Here is a 7,343-nt window from a genome sequence, read left to right on the forward strand (position 1 = left end):
TGTCATTCGTGCTTGGCAATAAGCTATGTACATTATGCCATCTCAGGTGATAAAGTATCAAATTTATGTTCGTGCGGCGTAAATGTATAAGCCGGTGCTCAAAGTTCCATTTTAACTGTAGTCAGATAACCTTTAGCATGCGCATGTATGTGGTTCTCATATCCCAAGCTTTTAAGTTCGTATGTAAAATTTAGATATGCCATTAAAATGAGTGGATTTTGTGAAGGCTAATGGAAGCGGCAAAGTCAGGTGTGCTCCGAAGTTGTATTGATACTACAATCATAAATATGTATGTACGTAATACATGCGTAAATATGATTTTGTGACATTATGGTTGATAGAAGGGGAATATGATTTAAATATGTAATAATCGTATAAGGAAAGCAAAACCAAATAAATGCTCTTGAAATTATTACAGCTATTATAAAGGAGCTCAATATAGAAGAAAAACGGCGCGGAAAGATCTTTTTCTTTCTGAAAACAGTCCCCGATCCAAAATTTAAATTATACGACTGTACAAATTTTTAAATACCGATATTATATTATATTTGGCAAAAGCGGTATGTGGTTGGCTCCTATCGATGATGGAATCTCACAAATCTCCGAAAGCCTTAATACAGGTAAGTCGACTCTCTTATATTGAAGCGTAGTTTGACAACAAGCATTCATCAACAAAAGCCGACGAATCGTTTGCAGAATATTCTGACCCAAAACTATAAGGAAACAAGAGCTATGGACATTAACGATAGATGGCACTGAAGCAAAACTATAAAAGTGGCACTAAATTGGCTCTCAATCGGGTGAGATGGCGCAACCTTATAGAAGACTTGTGTTCCACAGAGGAGTAAAACATATACAGCGTGCAGTATCAAGGTAAAGCAACAATTTAAAACATATATATAAAATTTCGTCTTGCCCTCGTTCACTGCCAGACCCATTTGCGTTGCTTCCTTGTTCAGTCTGGAGAAAGCAGAACTAACGGCGCGGGTGTTGAGACCGATGATATCAATATCATCGGCATACGCCAGCAGCTGTACACTCTTATAAAAGATTGTACCTGCTCGATTAAGTTCTGCAGCTCGAACTATTTTCTCCAGCAGCAGATTGAAGAAATCGCACGATAGGGAGTCGCCTTGTCTGAAACCTCGTTTGGTATGGAACGGCTCGGAGAGGTCCTTCCCGATCCTGACGGAGCTTTTGGTCCCGCTCAATGTCAGTTTACACAGCCGTATTAGTTTTGCGGGGATACCAAATTCAGACATTGCGGCATAAAGGCAGCTCCTTTTCGTACTGTCGAAAGCAGCTTTAAAATCGACGAAGAGGTGATGTGTGTCGATTCTCCTTTCACGGGTCTTTTCCAAGATTTGGAGCATGGTGAATATCTGGTACGTTGTTGATTTACCAGGTCTGAAGCCACACTGATAAGGTCCAATCAGTTTGTTGACGGTGGGCTTTAATCTTTCACACAATACGCTCGATAGAACCTTATACGCGATATTAAGGAGGCTAATCCCACGGTAGTTGGCGCAGATTGTGGGGTCTCCTTTTTTATGGATTGGGCATAGCACACTTAAATTCCAATCGTTGGGCATGCTTTCGTCCGACCATATTTTACAAAGAAGCTGATGCATGCTCCTTATCAGTTCTTCGCCGCCGTGTTTGAATAGCTCGGCTGGCAATCCATCCGCCCCCGCCGCTTTGTTGTTCTTCAGGCGGGTAATTGCTATTCGAACTTCTTCTTGGTCGGGCAATGGAACGTCTTTTCCATCGTCATCGATTGGGGAATCGGGTTCGTTTTCTCCTGGCGTTGTGTGTTCACTGCCATTCAGCAGGCTGGAGAAGTGTTCCCTCCATAATTTAAGTATGCTCTGGGCATCGGTGACTAGATCACCTTGGGGGGTTCTACATGAGTATGCTCCGGTCTTGAAACCTTCTGTAAGCCGCCGCATCTTTTGGTAGAATTTTCGAGCATTACCCCTGTCGGCCAGCTTATCAAGCTCTTCGTACTCACGCATTTCGGCCTCTTTCTTTTTCTGTCTACAAATGCGCCTCGCTTCCCTCTTCAACTCTCGGTATCTATCCCATCCCGCACGTGTTGTGGTCGATCGTAACGTTGCGAGGTAGGCAGCCTGTTTTCTCTCCGCTGCGACACGGCACTCCTCGTCGTACCAGCTGTTCTTTTGCACCTTCCGAAAACCAATGGTTTCGGTTGCAGCTGTACGTAAGGAGTTTGCCGTCCCACAGTTCCCTTATACCGAGTTGTTGACGAGTGCTCTCAGAGAGCAGGAGTGCAAGCCGAGTAGAAAATCGCTCGGCTGTCTGTTGTGATTGCAGCTTCTCGACGTCGAACCTTCCTTGTGTTTGTTGGCGTGCGTTTTTTGCTGCACAGAGGCGGGTGCGAATCTTAGCTGCAACAAGATAGTGGTCCGAGTCGATGTTAGGACCTCGGAGCGCACGCACATCTAAATTACTGGAGACGTGTCTTCCGTCTATCACAACATGATCGATCTGGTTGGTGGTTTTTCGATCCGGAGACAGCCAGGTAGCTTGACGAATCTTCTTATGCTGGAATCTAGTACTACAGATAACCATATTTCGGGCTCCGGCGAAGTCGATCAGCCTCAACCCATTTGGGGATGTTTCCTCGTGGAGGCTGAATTTACCGACCGTGGTGCCAAAGATACCTTCTTTGCCCACCCTGGCGTTGAAGTCGCCAAGCACGATTTTGACATCGTGGCGGGGGCAGCTCTCATAAGCGAGCTCCAAGCGCTCATAAAAGTCATCTTTGGTCACATCGTCTTTCTCTTCCGTCGGGGCGTGGGCGCAAATCAGCGATATGTTGAAGAACCTCGCTTTGATGCGGATTGTGGCTAGACGTTCATTCACCGGAGTGAATGATAGTACTCGGCGACGGAGTCTCTCTTCCACCACGAATCCAACACCAAACTTGCGCTCCTTTATATGGCCACTGTAGTAAATGCCACAAGGACCTACTCGTCTTTGTCCTTGTCCCGTCCATCGCATTTCTTGGACGGCGGTGATGTCAGCCTTTATTTTCACGAGGACATCAACCAGCTGGGCAGCGGCACCTTCCCAATTAAGGGACCGGACATTCCAGGTGCATGCCCTCAATTCGTAGTCCTTATTTCGTTTTCCATGGTCGTCATCAAAAGGGGGGTCTCTCATCCGAGGCTGGTTGTTGCTATTCGCTGGGGTTGCTTTTTTACGTGGCGGGTCCCAAACCCAGCGCACAACCCTATGTAGGGGATATTTCGCCTTCTCACGTTAGCTCGCCTTCAAACGGATGTTCTTAGGCTACCCAGAGGATACTTGGTCAAAGACCGGAAGTCGTGAGCTGCTTAAGTCATATGTAAAAGAATCGTTTCTGGCCACTCCCAAGTGAATAGCGATCAGAGAACTTTCCTCACTTGCGTGAACTTCTACATATGACTCCATCCTCCAGGCTCATAGTTAGTCTCGAAAAATTTATATTAAATAATTGCAATTTTTCCGACTCCTAGGTATGCAGTGACGTCATGTTGCGTGTAGGTAACTTTGGTGCATCGCTCGTAAATATAATTTTTCAGGAAGAATATAACAGAAATAAACCACTTTTAATTTTCCTTCGACTCTTTGTGAACGTTTTTTCATGCCAAAAGAAAAATTTAAGTTTGACAGTTTTTTGTGTACGATTTGTAGGGGGTTCAGTTATGCAGTGGGTGAAACCCAAGGATATATTTTCCGAACAAATAAAAAATTTATTGTGTTACCCCACACTCGGCAAAATATTTTTAAAAGTAAAGTTGCGTATACGCAACACCCTATCGAAATGGGTTAAAAGCAAACTGTTTGAGATAGTATATTAATTACGTATACGCAATGATGGTCTCATTATATAGAAAAAGATATCTAAAGTAATAAAATGAAAGGAAAAGTTATTTTTGGCGATATAAAGGCAATCTGAGACACTATTAAGTATTTTCATAAACTTACATAACACAGGTCAACATCGTAATATAAACCACTATAATCGTTACATCTGGGAACTAATGGGAAAACGCCAAGTGGACGACACAACATTCGTACGCAACTCAACTCACCACACCTGTACACCAACCCAACCAGCAAGAGGAATGGACAACAGGATAGCGAACACATTCGCTGACACACTGCGACGCGTCAATACCACCCTTTGCTTCGAGCGACATCGTTTCATCCGCACGGACTTACAGCAATTCATCCCATTGAAGATCAATTCAATGCCACCGCAATTTTACGCGAGAGATTATTTCCAATAGAAACGTTTGTATAAATGAAATACAACATTTAATAAATTGTTCTCCTAAAATATACAAGTTTATTAATTTCAAAACACTCGCGCGAGTGCTAGTGCCTATTGGAACAGCTTTCCACAGTAAATTTGGCTTTTAATTAAGCAATGGGGAACGAAAATTAAAAATTTGAAATATGTGATTTTCATGCCCACATGTCTCCGGTTTTCGCGGTGCAAAAGTAAGATAGATAGCGTCACTTGCTTCACTCGTAGTGTACGACAGTATTCTTTTCCAGTAACAGATGTCAAGTTTAAGCCCAATTTTTATCCATTTTAGGCACAAAAATACACACAATAAAGGCTTTCTTATTTTCATTGAGTTAACTCACATGTTGGCCGATATATGCAGTATAAATTCACCTGGAAGTTCGAATATCGTTATATCGTTTTAGGTATATGGAACCTAAAGGAAGTATTGACATTTTTTATATAAAGATATAGTATTATCAGGAAAAGATTTTCTCTCGATTATTTTGATTATACAATTGAATAATTTGTAAATGTTTTTCCTGCGTATTTCTTTCCATGACGAATTTGCGAACATTACAGAATGCAACGAAAAAAACTTGTAGTGGCTGCAACGATACTTAGAAATCATATTATCCCAATTGAAAAAACCCGTTACATTTTGAGTTTGAAATTAAAAATTTTATTGTGAATTATTTTTATTCCATATTCTATTATATTTACATTTGCAATTTATTGCCAGTATAAAACAAGATGTTGACGGATAAGGGGATTAATACCTTGCCCAGAATTCTTTAATTTCCGTAAGTCGACTATTGAAATTCTTATTTGCAGGTACAATATGTATCACATACATCATTTAATGCATTTTCCAAGTTAAACACACCTGTTCCACATTTCACTTTGAGTGCCAGCTTTTACATACCGTACATACATCAATCTTTTCGCCTGGGATAGCTGCACAATACCCTTGGGTTTGTTTACTTTATACATCGCAAATATAATAATAAGTTTAGAAAACTTTTTTTCTGACAATATGCATACGATTATATGCTCAAGTATATGGAAAAAGGGAGCCAATGTTCCTTTTTAATACAATTTTCTTAAGTGATTTCCTATGTCGACGAAAATATATAAAATATGTTGAAAGAAAATTACATTCGCTCAACCTTTTTTTACAGAAGCTAATATGTTCGTGGTACATACGTACCAATTTTGTATATCTATTGTTCATACACAATTTCTCATTTTAATATTTTTTCTATGTATGAGTACGAAAATACATAGGCATACCAACCCAAGTGCGCACAATGATTTTTCCTTTAAGTGTTCTCGAATACTTTTCGTATAAAATTCGTTGCCCACATATTTTACCTTCCATGCTTCACCAGTTTAAAACATGCTCGTATTGTGCCATTCATCACCTGCTGCGGATAATTTTGCATGTGTGGGCGTGTTGACATTGTGTTTTGATTTTTATACTATTGTAAAATGTTTCTCAGAGTACAATAATTTTGTTGTTTGGTGAACATTTACGCAATTTTAAGGTCCAAATAAATATTTCACTTTAGAGTAAAAAACTCTAGCAACAAAAAATATGTTGGAATAAAACTTTGCACAAGTGGTGCCTTTGAGGTATGCCATCTCAGGTCTAAAAAGTGACAAAATCGAACCAGATTCAGAGTTAATCATTTTCAGATAATACTGTAACCTAATATTAAAAATGTATGAAATCTGGTCATGGCTGGTCATGGCTGGTCATGGTGAAGTTAATAAATTTCCAGTGCCTTGCTACAGTATTGATATTGCTTTACATTACATCTTGCAAAATTTAACTGATAATATTGGATATGTTATTGTTTCATTTAGAAAATGTGAAAAACTGGTAAACGATACATGTAATGATTTTCGTTATTTTAACAAACTACATGATGACTATGTAGATCAATTTTTGTGTTCTCTTAATACAATGCAAATATATTTGGATAACACCAAAATCTAAAGCAATCACATAAGACTTTTTCCTAGTCAACCAACAGATATATGGATTTCCGATTTTCCAGCTGACTTTAAAGCTTTTACGTTGATCAATATGTGTGATAATCTAAAGGTTTCATAAAGAGCGCTGTATGGGCCAGATTGAGTGTAGCGTTTGCTGTATGGCACGTAGCGCCGTCCTACTGGAACCAAATGTTGTCCAAGTCTTCCTCTTCAATTTGCTTTAAGAAAAATTTGGTTAACATTGCGCGATATCGCTCACCATTGATGGTTGCGGTTCCTTCTTCATTTTCGAAGGAAAATGGGCCTATGCTTCCACCAGACCAAAATCCGCACCATACAGTGATTCGTGCTGGATGCATTGGCTTCTCAACGATTACGTGCGTGTTTTTTGTGCCCCAAATGCGACAATTTTGCTTGTTAACCTAACCATCCTCGTCCGAAAAGATGATTTTTCGGTGAAACTGACCATCCTGGGTCAAACGATATTCTGCCCAATCTGCGAACTGTAGACGGCTTTTTTCCAGTGAGTAGCGACCCATTTCGTAAATTTTAGACTTTTTACTAAATATCTGTCATTTTCCGAATGGTATTTGTCGTTTCCAATGTCGAAATATAGATAATTAAAATTTAAAACGTTAGATGGCCCACCCTATATTTCTCCAGCTTTGATCCTTCAGCGAGTATAAAATGTTTGATTATATCCTAACTTAGCACCTCCTTACTTGTTTTTATTCCGTTTAGACGTTGAGCGTTGCCCAAGTTGTCCTTCCTTACTTGCTCTTATTTTTTAAGCTTACAAGAGCAGGTAGTTCTTGACAACTTCTCATGTTGCTGTACTTCTGTAAAAGTTTATTGAATATGTAAACACAACAAAATAAACATAAAAAGCAATAAGAATGATTGCATTTAAAGTATATACATATTTTTTTGACAAGATTTAAAACAATTATTAAAGTATACAAGTATGTTGTGTATACACATTCCCTCAATGCATCAATGTTAGTAATATCTTAAAATTTTATTGAATTACAAAATTTATTGG

Source organism: Bactrocera dorsalis, chromosome 5 (assembly GCF_023373825.1).
Source record: "Bactrocera dorsalis isolate Fly_Bdor chromosome 5, ASM2337382v1, whole genome shotgun sequence".
Classification (NCBI taxonomy): domain Eukaryota; kingdom Metazoa; phylum Arthropoda; class Insecta; order Diptera; family Tephritidae; genus Bactrocera; species Bactrocera dorsalis.